The 14,291-nt window shown below is 43.3% G+C and overlaps 1 protein-coding gene and 1 long non-coding RNA gene across 6 annotated transcripts in view; one reads left to right on the forward strand and one right to left on the reverse strand.

Moving 5' to 3' along the window:
* The window catches only part of SH3KBP1 (SH3 domain containing kinase binding protein 1), a 950,191-nt gene that overhangs the window by 118,827 nt on the left and 817,073 nt on the right, over positions 1 to 14,291 (reverse strand). The window lies entirely within an intron of this gene.
* LOC128653231 (uncharacterized) overlaps positions 1 to 14,291 on the forward strand; it is a 155,770-nt gene that overhangs the window by 62,719 nt on the left and 78,760 nt on the right. The gene's annotated exons all lie outside the window — the stretch shown is intronic.

The raw sequence follows: 14,291 nt of genomic DNA on the forward strand, positions 1-14,291 counted from the left end.
GACTGTCTAGCCTTAGGTTTGGCTCTGTCTTGAGGCAGGGCATGGCCTTTACCTCCTGTAATGTCAGCGATAATTTCTTTCAACCCGGGCCCGAATAAGGTCTGCCCTTTGAAAGGTATATTAAGCAATTTAGATTTAGAAGTAACGTCAGCTGACCAGGATTTTAGCCACAGTGCTCTGCATGCCTGAATGGCGAATCCGGAATTCTTAGCCGTAAGTTTAGTTAAATGTACTACGGCATCTGAAATAAATGAGTTAGCTAACTTAAGGGCTTTAAGCTTGTGTGTAATCTCATCTAATGGAGCTGATTCAAGTGTCTCTTCCAGAGACTCAAACCAAAATGCTGCTGCAGCCGTGACAGGCGCAATGCATGCAAGAGGTTGCAATATAAAACCTTGTTGAACAAACATTTTCTTAAGGTAACCCTCTAACTTTTTATCCATTGGATCTGAAAAGGCACAGCTATCCTCCACCGGGATAGTGGTACGCTTAGCTAAAGTAGAAACTGCTCCCTCCACCTTAGGGACCGTTTGCCATAAGTCCCGTGTGGTGGCGTCTATTGGAAACATCTTTCTAAATATCGGAGGGGGTGAGAACGGCACACCGGGTCTATCCCACTCCTTAGTAACAATTTCAGTAAGTCTCTTAGGTATAGGAAAAACGTCAGTACTCGTCGGTACCGCAAAATATTTATCCAACCTACACATTTTCTCTGGTATTGCAACTGTGTTACAATCATTCAGAGCCGCTAACACCTCCCCTAGTAATACACGGAGGTTTTCCAGCTTAAATTTAAAATTTGAAATATCTGAATCCAGTTTGTTTGGATCAGAACCGTCACCCGCAGAATGAAGCTCTCCGTCCTCATGTTCTGCAAATTGTGACGCAGTGTCTGACATGGCCCTAATATTATCAGCGCACTCTGTTCTCACCCCAGAGTGATCACGCTTACCTCTTAGTTCTGGTAATTTAGCCAAAACTTCAGTCATAACAGTAGCCATATCCTGTAATGTGATTTGTAATGGCCGCCCAGATGTACTCGGCGCTACAATATCACGCACCTCCCGAGCGGGAGATGCAGGTACTGACACGTGAGGCGAGTTAGACGGCATAACTCTCCCCTCGTTGTTTGGTGAAATATGTTCAATTTGTACAGATTGACTTTTATTTAAAGTAGCATCAATACAGTTAGTACATAAATTTCTATTGGGCTCCACTTTGGCTTTAGCACATATAGCTCAGATATCTTCCTCTGAATCAGACATGTTTAACACACTAGCAAATAAACTAGCAACTTGGAAATACTTTTCAAGTAATTTGCTATAATATGAAAACGTACTGTGCCTATAAGAAGCACAGAAAAAGTTATGACAGTTGAAAATTAATAAACTGAAAAGTTATAGCATCAAATCTTTGTAAAAAACACAATTTTAGCAAAGGATTGCTCCCATTAGCAAAGGATAACTAACCCTGATAGCAGAAAAAAAAAAAGAAAAAAAAATACAGAAATAACATAATTTATGCTTACCTGATAAATTCCTTTCTTCTGTTGTGTGATCAGTCCACGGGTCATCATTACTTCTGGGATATAACTCCTCCCCAACAGGAAATGCAAGAGGATTCACCCAGCAGAGCTGCATATAGCTCCTCCCCTCTACGTCAGTCCCAGTCATTCGACCAAGAATCAACGAGAAAGGAGTAACCAAGGGTGAAGTGGTGACTGGAGTATAATTTAAAAGATATTTACCTGCCTTAAAAACAGGGCGGGCCGTGGACTGATCACACAACAGAAGAAAGGAATTTATCAGGTAAGCATAAATTATGTTTTCTTCTGTTATGTGTGATCAGTCCACGGGTCATCATTACTTCTGGGATACCAATACCAAAGCAAAAGTACACGGATGACGGGAGGGATAGGCAGGCTCATTATACAGAAGGAACCACTGCCTGAAGAACCTTTCTCCCAAAAATAGCCTCCGAAGAAGCAAAAGTGTCAAATTTGTAAAATTTGGAAAAAGTATGAAGCGAAGACCAAGTTGCAGCCTTGCAAATCTGTTCAACAGAGGCCTCATTCTTAAAGGCCCAAGTGGAAGCCACAGCTCTAGTGGAGTGAGCTGTAATTCTTTCAGGAGGCTGCTGTACAGCAGTCTCATAGGCTAAACGTATTATGCTACGAAGCCAAAAAGAGAGAGAGGTAGCAGAAGCTTTTTGACCTCTCCTCTGTCCAGAATAAACGACAAACAGGGAAGAAGTTTGGCGAAAATCTTTAGTTGCCTGCAAGTAGAACTTGAGGGCACGAACTACATCCAGATTGTGTAGAAGACGTTCCTTCTTTGAAGAAGGATTTGGACACAAGGATGGAACAACAATCTCTTGATTGATGTTCCTGTTAGTGACTACCTTAGGTAAGAACCCAGGTTTAGTACGTAGAACTACCTTGTCTGAGTGAAAGATCAGATAAGGAGAATCACAATGTAGGGCTGATAACTCAGAGACTCTTCGAGCCGAGGAAATAGCCATTAAAAATAGAACTTTCCAAGATAACAATTTTATATCAATGGAATGAAGGGGTTCAAACGGAACACCCTGTAAAACGTTAAGAACTAAGTTTAAACTCCATGGCGGAGCAACAGCTTTAAACACAGGCTTGATCCTAGTTAAAGCCTGACAAAAGGCCTGGACGTCTGGATTTTCTGACAGACGCCTGTGTAACAAGATGGACAGAGCTGAAATCTGTCCCTTTAATGAACTAGCTGATAAACCCTTTTCTAAACCTTCTTGTAGAAAGGACAATATCCTAGGGATCCTAACCTTACTCCAGGAGTAACGTTTGGATTCGCACCAGTATAGGTATTTACGCCATATTTTATGGTAAATCTTTCTGGTAACAGGCTTCCTAGCCTGTATCAGGGTATCAATAACCGACTCAGAAAAACCACGTTTTGATAAAATCAAGCGTTCAATTTCCAAGCAGTCAGTTTCAGAGAAGTTAGATTTTGATGTTTGAATGGACCCTGTATCAGAAGGTCCTGTCTTAGAGGTAGAGACCAAGGCGGACAGGATGACATGTCCACTAGATCTGCATACCAAGTCCTGCGTGGCCATGCAGGCGCTATTAGAATCACTGATGCTCTCTCCTGTTTGATTTTGGCAATCAATCGAGGAAGCAGCGGGAAGGGTGGAAACACATAAGCCATCCCGAAGTTCCAAGGTGCTGTCAAAGCATCTATCAGAACCGCTCCCGGATCCCTGGATCTGGACCCGTAGTGAGGAAGTTTGGCGTTCTGGCGAGACGCCATGAGATCTATCTCTGGTTTGCCCCAACGTCGAAGTATTTGGGCAAAGACCTCCGGATGAAGTTCCCACTCTCCCGGATGAAAAGTCTGGCGACTCAAGAAATCCGCCTCCCAGTTCTCCACTCCCGGGATGTGGATTGCTGACAGGTGGCAAGAGTGAGACTCTGCCCAGCGAATTATCTTTGATACTTCCATCATTGCTAGGGAGCTTCTTGTCCCTCCCTGATGGTTGATGTAAGCTACAGTCGTGATATTGTCCGACTGAAACCTGATGAACCCCCGAGTTGTTAATTGGGGCCAAGCCAGAAGGGCATTGAGAACTGCTCTCAATTCCAGAATGTTTATTGGAAGGAGACTCTCCTCCTGATTCCATAATCCCTGAGCCTTCAGAGAATTCCAGACAGCGCCCCAACCTAGTAGGCTGGCGTCTGTTGTTACAATTGTCCAGTCTGGCCTGCTGAATGGCATCCCCCTGGACAGGTGTGGCCGATAAAGCCACCATAGAAGAGAATTTCTGGTCTCTTGATTCAGATTCAGAGTAGGGGACAAATCTGAGTAATCCCCATTCCACTGACTTAGCATGCACAATTGCAGCGGTCTGAGGTGTAGGCGTGCAAAAGGTACTATGTCCATTGCCGCTACCATTAAGCCGATCACCTCCATGCATTGAGCTACTGACGGGTGTTGAATGGAATGAAGGACACGGCATGCATCTTGAAGCTTTGTTAACCTGTCTTCTGTCAGGTAAATCTTCATTTCTACAGAATCTATAAGAGTCCCCAAGAATGGAACTCTTGTGAGAGGAAAAAGAGAACTCTTCTTTTCGTTCACTTTCCATCCATGCGACCTTAGAAATGCCAGAACTAACTCTGTATGAGACTTGGCAGTTTGAAAGCTTGAAGCTTGTATTAGAATGTCGTCTAGGTACGGAGCTACCGAAATCCCTCGCGGTCTTAGTACCGCCAGAAGGGCACCCAGAACCTTTGTGAAGATTCTTGGGGCCGTAGCCAATCCGAATGGAAGAGCTACAAACTGGTAGTGCCTGTCTAGGAAGGCAAACCGTAGATACCGGTGATGATCTTTGTGAATCGGTATGTGAAGGTAAGCATCTTTTAAATCCACTGTGGTCATGTACTGACCCTTTTGGATCATGGGTAAGATTGTCCGAATAGTTTCCATTTTGAACGATGGAACTCTTAGGAATTTGTTTAGAATCTTTAAATCTAAGATTGGCCTGAAAGTTCCCTCTTTTTTGGGAACCACAAACAGGTTTGAGTAGAACCCTTGTCCTTGTTCCGACCGCGGAACCGGATGGATCACTCCCATTAATAACAGATCTTGTACACAGCGTAGAAACGCTTCTTTCTTTATCTGGTTTGTTGACAACCTTGACAGATGAAATCTCCCTCTTGGGGGAGATAATTTGAAGTCTAGAAGGTATCCCTGAGATATGATCTCTAGTGCCCAGGGATCCTGAACATCTCTTGCCCAGGCCTGGGCGAAGAGAGAAAGTCTGCCCCCCACTAGATCCGGTCCCGGATCGGGGGCTCTCGGTTCATGCTGTCTTTGGGGCGGCAGCAGGTTTCCTGGCCTGTTTGCCCTTGTTCCAGGACTGGTTAGGCTTCCAGCCTTGCCTGTAACGAGCAACAGCTCCTTCCTGTTTTGGTGCAGTGGAGGTTGATGCTGCTCCTGTTTTGAAATTCCGAAAGGGACGAAAATTAGACTGTCTAGCCTTAGCTTTGGCTTTGTCTTGAGGTAGGGCGTGGCCCTTACCTCCTGTAATGTCAGCGATAATTTCTTTCAAACCGGGCCCAAATAAAGACTGCCCCTTGAAAGGTATATTAAGTAATTTGGACTTAGAAGTAACATCAGCTGACCAGGATTTTAGCCACAGCGCCCTACGTGCCTGTATGGCGAATCCTGAGTTCTTAGCCGTAAGTTTGGTTAAATGTACTACGGCCTCCGAAATGAATGAATTAGCTAGTTTAAGGACTCTAAGCCTGTCCATAATGTCGTCTAGCGTAGATGAACTAAGGTTCTCTTCCAGAGACTCAATCCAAAATGCTGCCGCAGCCGTAATCGGCGCGATACATGCAAGGGGTTGCAATATAAAACCTTGTTGAACAAACATTTTCTTAAGGTAACCCTCTAATTTTTTATCCATTGGATCTGAGAAAGCACAGCTATCCTCCACCGGGATAGTGGTACGCTTAGCTAAAGTAGAAACTGCTCCCTCCACCTTAGGGACCGTTTGCCATAAGTCCCGAGTGGTGGCGTCTATTGGAAACATCTTTCTAAATATTGGAGGGGGTGAGAACGGCACACCGGGTCTATCCCACTCCTTAGTAACAATTTCAGTTAATCTCTTAGGTATAGGAAAAACGTCAGTACTCGCCGGTACCGCAAAGTATTTATCCAACCTGCACAGTTTCTCTGGTATTGCAACGGTGTTACAATCATTGAGAGCTGCTAAGACCTCCCCTAGTAATACACGGAGGTTCTCCAATTTAAATTTAAAATTTGAAATATCTGAATCCAATCTGTTTGGATCAGAACCGTCACCCACAGAATGAAGCTCTCCGTCCTCATGCTCTGCAAGCTGTGACGCAGTATCAGACATGGCCCTAGTATTGTCAGCGCACTCTGTTCTCACCCCAGAGTGATCACGCTTGCCTCTTAGTTCTGGTAATTTAGACAAAACTTCAGTCATAACAGTAGCCATATCATGTAATGTTATCTGTAATGGCCGCCCAGATGTATTAGGCGCCAAAATATCACGCACCTCCCGGGCGGGAGATGCAGGTACTGCCGCGTGAGGCGAGTTAGTCGGCATAACTCTCCCCTCGCAGTTTGGTGAAATTTGTTCACATTGTACAGATTGACTTTTATTTAAAGTAGCATCAATACAGTTAGTACATAAATTTCTATTGGGCTCCACCTTGGCATTGGAACAAATGACACAGATATCTTCCTCTGAGTCAGACATGTTTAACACACTAGCAATAACTAGCAACCTGGTTATAATCTTTTTTAGCAAAAACGTACTGTGCCTCAAAGAGGTACTAAACGATTAAATGACAGTTGAGATAATGAACTGAAAAACAGTTATAGCATCAAACTTTAAAACAACACAACTTTTAGCAAAGGTTTGTTCCCATTAGTAAAATAACAATAATTAAATTTGACATAAAAATTACAGAGCAACGTTTTTATTCACAGTCAATATGAAATTCTCACAGCTCTGCTGAGAGAATATACCTCCCTCCAAAGAAGTTTGAAGACCCCCTGAGATCTGTCAGAGATGAACCGGATCATGCAGGAAATATAAGAGTAGCTGACTGGAAATTTTTGATGCGTAGCAAAGAGCGCCAAAAACGGCCCCTCCCTCTCATACACAGCAGTGAAGAGAAACGAAACTGTCACAAATAAAAGCAAACAACTGCCAAGTGGAAATTAATGCCCAAATATTTATTCACTCAGTACCTCAGCAATGTAAACGATTCTACATTCCAGCAAAAACGTTTAACATGATAAATACTTATTAAAAGGATTAGAGACCTTTAACAGAGTAGTTCCGGTGAAATACCATCCCCAGAATACTGAAGTGTATACATACATGTCATTATAACGGTATGGCAGGATTTTCTCATCAATTCCATTCAGAAAATAAAAACTGCTACATACCTCAATGCAGATTCAACTGCCCGCTGTCCCCTGATCTGAAGCTTTTACCTCCCTCAGATGGCCGAGAACAGCAATATGATCTTAACGACTCCGGTTAAAATCATAGTAAAAAACTCTGGTAGATTCTTCTTCAAACTCTGCCAGAGAAGTAATAACACGCTCCGGTGCTATTGTAAAATAACAAACTTTTGATTGAAGTCATAAAAACTAAGTATAATCACCATAGTCCTCTCACACATCCTATCTAGTCGTTGGGTGCAAGAGAATGACTGGGACTGACGTAGAGGGGAGGAGCTATATGCAGCTCTGCTGGGTGAATCCTCTTGCATTTCCTGTTGGGGAGGAGTTATATCCCAGAAGTAATGATGACCCGTGGACTGATCACACATAACAGAAGAAAAACGTTTTTTTATCACAGTCAACTACAATCTCACAGCTCTGCTGTGAGTGATTACCTCCCTCAAAACAAGTTTTGAAGACCCCTGAGTTCTGTAGAGATGAACCGGATCATGCAGGGAAGACAATAAACTTCTGACTGAATTTTTTGATGCGTAGCAAAAGCACCAAAAAAGGCCCCTCCCCCTCACACATAACAGTGAGAGAGATCAGTAAACTGTCATAAATTAAATAAAACGACTGCCAAGTGGAAAAAAATAGTGCCCAAAACATTTTTTCACCCAGTACCTCAGAAAATTAAACGATTTTACATGCCAGCAAAAAACGTTTAACATTAATAAATTGAGTGTTATTAAAAAGCCTGTTGCTAGTCCCTGCAAATTAGGCTAAAGTTTTATGCATACAGTATAATTCCAGTGAAGTGCCATTCCCCAGAATACTGAAGTGTAAAATATACATACATGACAGCCTGATACCAGTTGCTGCTACTGCATTTAAGGCTGAGTTTACATTATATCGGTATGGCAGAATTTTCTCATCAATTCCATTGTCAGAAAATAATAAGCTGCTACATACCTTTTTGCAGATTAATCTGCCCGCTGTCCCCTGATCTGAAGTTTACCTCTCCTCAGATGGCCGAGAAACAGCAATATGATCTTAACTACTCCGGCTAAAATCATAGAAAAACTCAGGTAGATTCTTCTTCAAATTCTACCAGAGAAGGAATAACACACTCCGGTGCTATTATAAAATAACAAACTTTTGATTGAAGGTATGAAACTAAGTATAATCACCACAGTCCTCTCACACATCCTATCTATTTGTTGGGTGCAAGAGAATGACTGGTAATGGCATTTAGGGGAGGAGCTATATAGCAGCTCTGCTGGGTGAATCCTCTTGCATTTCCTGTTGGGGAGGAGTTAATATCCCATAAGTAATGGATGATCCGTGGACTGGATACACTTAACAAGAGAAACACAGGTTTACTGTAGAGAATCTAGGTAAAACAGACTTACTGTAGAGAAGCTAGGCAACACAGACTTACTGTAGAGAAGCTAGGTAACACAGGCTTACTGTAGAGAAGCTAGGTAACACAGACTTACTGTAGAGAAGCTAGGTAACACAAGCTTGCTGTAGAAAATCTAGGTAACACAGGAGTACTGTAGAGAAGCTAGGTAGCATAGGCTTAATGTAGCGAAGCTAGGTAACCTAAGCTTACTGTAGAGAAGCTAGGTAACACAGGCTTACTGTAGAGAAGCTAGGTAACACAGGCTTACTGTAGAGAAGCTAGGTAACACAGGCTTACTGTAGAGAAGCTAGGTAACAAAGGTTTACTGTAGAGAATCTAGGTAAAACAGACTTACTGTAGAGAAGCTAGGTAACACAGGCTTACTGTAGAGATGCTAGGTAACACAGGCTTACTGAAGAGAAGCTAGGTAACCCAGGCTTACTGTAGAGAAGGTAAGTAATACAGGCTTAATGTAGAGAAGCTAGGTAATACAGGCTTACTGTAGAGAAGCTAGGTAACCCAGGCTTACTGTAGAGAAGCTAGGTAACCCAGGCTTACTGTAGAGAAGCTAGGTAATACAGGCTTACTGTAGAGAAGCTAGGTAATACAGGCTTACTGTAGAGAATCTAGGTAACCCAGGCTTACTGTAGAGAATCTAGGTAACCCAGGCTTACTTTAGAGAAGCTAGGTAACCCAGGATTACTGTAGAGAAGCTAGGTAACACAGGATTACTGTAGAGAAGCTAGGTAACACAGACTTACTGTAGAGAAGCTAGGTAACACAGACTTACTGTAGAGAAGCTAGGTAACCCAGGCTTACTGTAGAGAAGCTAGGTAACACAGACTTACTGTAGAGAAGCTAGGTAACACAGGCTTACTGTAGAGAAGCTAGGTAACACAGACTTGTTGTAGAGAAGCTAGGTAACACAGGCTTGTTGTAGAGAAGCTAGGTAACACAGGCTTGTTGTAGAGACGCTAGGTAACACAGACTTACTGTAGAGAAGCTAGGTAACCCAGGCTTACTGTAGAGAAGCTAGGTAACACAGACTTACTGTAGAGAAGCTAGGTAACACAGACTTACTGTAGAGACGCTAGGTAACACAGGCTTACTGTAGAGAAGCTAGGTAACACAGGTTTGTTGTAGAGAAGCTAGGTAACACAGGCTTGTTGTAGAGAAGCTAGGTAACACAGGTTTACTGTAGAGAAGCTAGGTAACACAGGCTTACTGTAGAGAAGCTAGGTAACACAGGCTTACTGTAGAGAAGCTAGGTAACACAGGCTTACTGTAGAGAAGCTAGGTAACCCAGGCTTACTGTAGAGAAGCTAGGTAATACAGGTTTGTTGTAGAGAAGCTAGGTAACTCAGGCTTACTGTAGAGAAGCTAGGTAACTCAGGCTTACTGTGGAGAAGCTAGGTAACTCAGGCTTACTGTGGAGAAGCTAGGTAACTCAGGCGTACTGCAGATAAGCTAGGTAACACAGGCTTACTGTAGAGAATCTAGATAACCCAGGCTTACTGTAGAGAAGCTAGGTAACACAGGGTTACTGTAGAAAAGCTAGGTAACACAGGTTTACTGTAGAGAAGCTAGGTAACACAGGCTTACTGTAGAGAAGCTAGGTAACACAGGCTTACTGTAGAGAAGCTAGGTAACACAGGCTTACTGTAGAGAAGCTAGGTAACCCAGGCTTACTGTAGAGAAGCTAGGTAATACAGGTTTGTTGTAGAGAAGCTAGGTAACATAGGCTTACTGTAGATGAGCTAGGTAACACGGGCTTACTGTAGAAAAGCTAGGTAACACGGGCTTACTGTAGAGAAGCTAGGTAACACAGACTTACTGTAGAGAAGCTAGGTAACACAGACTTACTGTAGAGACGCTAGGTAACACGGGCTTACTGTAGAGAAGCTAGGTAACACAGACTTACTGTAGAGACGCTAGGTAACACAGGCTTACTGTAGAGAAGCTAGGTAACACAGGTTTGTTGTAGAGAAGCTAGGTAACACAGGCTTGTTGTAGAGAAGCTAGGTAACACAGGTTTACTGTAGAGAAGCTAGGTAACACAGGCTTACTGTAGAGAAGCTAGGTAACACAGGCTTACTGTAGAGAAGCTAGGTAACACAGGCTTACTGTAGAGAAGCTAGGTAACCCAGGCTTACTGTAGAGAAGCTAGGTAATACAGGTTTGTTGTAGAGAAGCTAGGTAACTCAGGCTTACTGTAGAGAAGCTAGGTAACTCAGGCTTACTGTGGAGAAGCTAGGTAACTCAGGCTTACTGTGGAGAAGCTAGGTAACTCAGGCGCACTGCAGATAAGCTAGGTAACACAGGCTTACTGTAGAGAATCTAGATAACCCAGGCTTACTGCAGAGAAGCTAGGTAACACAGGGTTACTGTAGAAAAGCTAGGTAACACAGGTTTACTGTAGAGAAGCTAGGTAACACAGGCTTACTGTAGAGAAGCTAGGTAACACAGGCTTACTGTAGAGAAGCTAGGTAACCCAGGCTTACTGTAGAGAAGCTAGGTAATACAGGTTTGTTGTAGAGAAGCTAGGTAACATAGGCTTACTGTAGATGAGCTAGGTAACACGGGCTTACTGTAGAAAAGCTAGGTAACACGGGCTTCCTGTAGAAAAGCTAGGTAACACAGGTTTACTGTAGAGAAGCTAGGTAACACAGGCTTACTGTAGAGAAGCTAGGTAACACAGGCTTACTGTAGAGAAGCTAGGTAACACAGGCTTGTTGTAGAGAAGCTAGGTAACACAGACTTACTGTAGAGAAGCTAGGTAACACAGGCTTGTTGTAGAGAAGCTAGGTAACACAGGCTTGTTGTAGAGAAGCAAGGTAACACAGACTTACTGTAGAGAAGCTAGGTAACACAGACTTACTGTAGATAAGCTAGGTAACACATGCTTGCTGTAGAGAAGCTAGGTAACACAGGCTTACTGTAGAGAAGCTAGGTAACACAGGCTTACTGTAGAGAAGCTAGGTAACACAGGCTTACTGTAGAGAAGCTAGGTAACACAGGTTTACTGTAGAGAAGCTAGGTAACACAGGCTTACTGTAGAAAATCTAGGTAACACAGGCTTACTGTAGAGAAGCTAGGTAACACAGGCTTGTTGTAGAGAAGCTATGTAACAGAGGCTTGTTTTAGAGAAACTAGGTAACACAGGCTTACTGTGGAGAAGCTAGGTAACTCAGGCTTACTGTAGAGAAGCTAGGTAACACAAGCTTGCTGTAGAAAATCTAGGTAACACAGGCGTACTGTAGAGAAGCTAGGTAGCATAGGCTTAATGTAGCGAAGCTAGGTAACCCAAGCTTTCTGTAGAGAAGCTAGGTAACACAGGCTTGTTGTAGAGAAGCTAGGTAACACAGGCTTACTGTAGAGAAACTAGGTAACCCAGGCTTACTGTAGAGAAGCTAGGTAATACAGGTTTGTTGTAGAGAAGCTAGGTAACATAGGCTTACTGTAGATGAGCTAGGTAACACGGGCTTACTGTAGAAAAGCTAGGTAACACGGGCTTCCTGTAGAAAAGCTAGATAACACAGGTTTACTGTAGAGAAGCTAGGTAGCATAGGCTTAATGTAGCGAAGCTAGGTAACCCAAGCTTACTGTAGAGAAGCTAGGTAACACAGGTTTGTTGTAGAGAAGCTAGGTAACACAGGCTTACTGTAGAGAAGCTAGGTAACACAGGCTTACTGTAGAGAAGCTAGGTAACACAGGCTTACTGTAGAGAAACTAGGTAACCCAGGCTTACTGTAGAGAAGCTAGGTAACCCAGGCTTACTGTAGAGAAGCTAGGTAATACAGGTTTGTTGTAGAGAAGCTAGGTAACATAGGCTTACTGTAGATGAGCTAGGTAACACGGGCTTACTGTAGAAAAGCTAGGTAACACAGGCTTCCTGTAGAAAACTAGGTAACACAGGTTTACTGTAGAGAAGCTAGGTAACACAGACTTACTGTAGAGAAGCTAGGTAACACAGGCTTACTGTAGAGAAGCTAGGTAACACAGGCTTACTGTAGAGAAGCTAGGTAACACAGGCTTGTTGTAGAGAAGCTAGGTAACACAGGCTTGTTGTAGAGAAGCTAGGTAACCCAGACTTACTGTAGAGAAGCTAGGTAACCCAGGCTTACTGTAGAGAAGCTAGGTAACACAGACTTATTGTAGAGAAGCTAGGTAACACAGACTTACTGTAGAGACGCTAGGTAACACAGGCTTACTGTAGAGAAGCTAGGTAACACAGGCTTGTTGTAGAGAAGCTAGGTAACACAGGCTTGTTGTAGAGAAGCTAGGTAACACAGGTTTACTGTAGAGAAGCTAGGTAACACAGGCTTACTGTAGAGAAGCTAGGTAACACAGGCTTACTGTAGAGAAGCTAGGTAACACAGGGTTACTGTAGAAAAGCTAGGTAACACAGGTTTACTGTAGAGAAGCTAGGTAACACAGGCTTACTGTAGAGAAGCTAGGTAACCCAGGCTTACTGTAGAGAAGCTAGGTAACACAGGCTTACTGTAGAGAAGCTAGGTCACCCAGGCTTACTGTAGAGAAGCTAGGAAATACAGGTTTGTTGTAGAGAAGCTAGGTAACTCAGGCTTACTGTAGAGAAGCTAGGTAACTCAGGCTTACTGTGGAGAAGCTAGGTAACTCAGGCGTACTGCAGATAAGCTAGGTCACACAGGCTTACTGTAGAGAATCTAGATAACCCAGGCTTACTGTAGAGAAGCTAGGTAACACAGGGTTACTGTAGAAAAGCTAGGTAACACAGGTTTACTGTAGAGAAGCTAGGTAACACAGGCTTACTGTAGAGAAGCTAGGTAACACAGGCTTACTGTAGAGAAGCTAGGTAACCCAGGCTTACTGTAGAGAAGCTAGGTAACCCAGGCTTACTGTAGAGAAGCTAGGTAACACAGGTTTGTTGTAGAGAAGCTAGGTAACACAGGCTTACTGTAGATGAGCTAGGTAACACGGGCTTCCTGTAGAAAAGCTAGGTAACACAGGTTTACTGTAGAGAAGCTAGGTAACACAGGCTTACTGTAGAGAAGCTAGGTAACACAGGCTTACTGTAGAGAAGCTAGGTAACACAGGCTTGTTGTAGAGAAGCTAGGTAACACAGACTTACTGTAGAGAAGCTAGGTAACACAGGCTTGTTGTAGAGAAGCTAGGTAACACAGGCTTGTTGTAGAGAAGCAAGGTAACACAGGCTTGTTGTAGAGAAGCAAGGTAACACAGACTTACTGTAGAGAAGCTAGGTAACAGACTTACTCTAGAGAAGCTAGGTAACACAGGCTTACTGTAGAGAAGCTAGGTAACACATGCTTACTGTAGAGAAGCTAGGTAACACAGGCTTACTGTAGAGAAGCTAGGTAACACAGGCTTACTGTAGAGAAGCTAGGAAACACAGGCTTACTGTAGAGAAACTAGGTAACCCAGGCTTACTGTAGAGAAGCTAGGTAATACAGGTTTGTTGTAGAGAAGCTAGGTAACATAGGCTTACTGTACATGAGCTAGGTAACACGGGCTTACTGTAGAAAAGCTAGGTAACACAGGTTTACTGTAGAGAAGCTAGGTAACACAGGCTTACTGTAGAGAAGCTAGGTAACACAGGCTTACTGTAGAGAAGCTAGGTAACACAGGCTTACTGTAGAGAAACTAGGTAACCCAGGCTTACTGTAGAGAAGCTAGGTAATACAGGTTTGTTGTAGAGAAGCTAGGTAACATAGGCTTACTGTACATGAGCTAGGTAACACGGGCTTACTGTAGAGAAGCTAGGTAACACAGGCTTACTGTAGATAAACTAGGTAACCCAGGCTTACTGTAGAGAAGCTAGGTAACCCAGGCTTACTGTAGAGAAGCTAGGTAATACAGGTTTGTTGTAGAGAAGCTAGGTAACACAGGCTTACTGTAGAGAAGCTAGG

This window comes from Bombina bombina, chromosome 3 (genome assembly GCF_027579735.1).
Source record: "Bombina bombina isolate aBomBom1 chromosome 3, aBomBom1.pri, whole genome shotgun sequence".
In the NCBI taxonomy this organism is placed as follows: domain Eukaryota; kingdom Metazoa; phylum Chordata; class Amphibia; order Anura; family Bombinatoridae; genus Bombina; species Bombina bombina.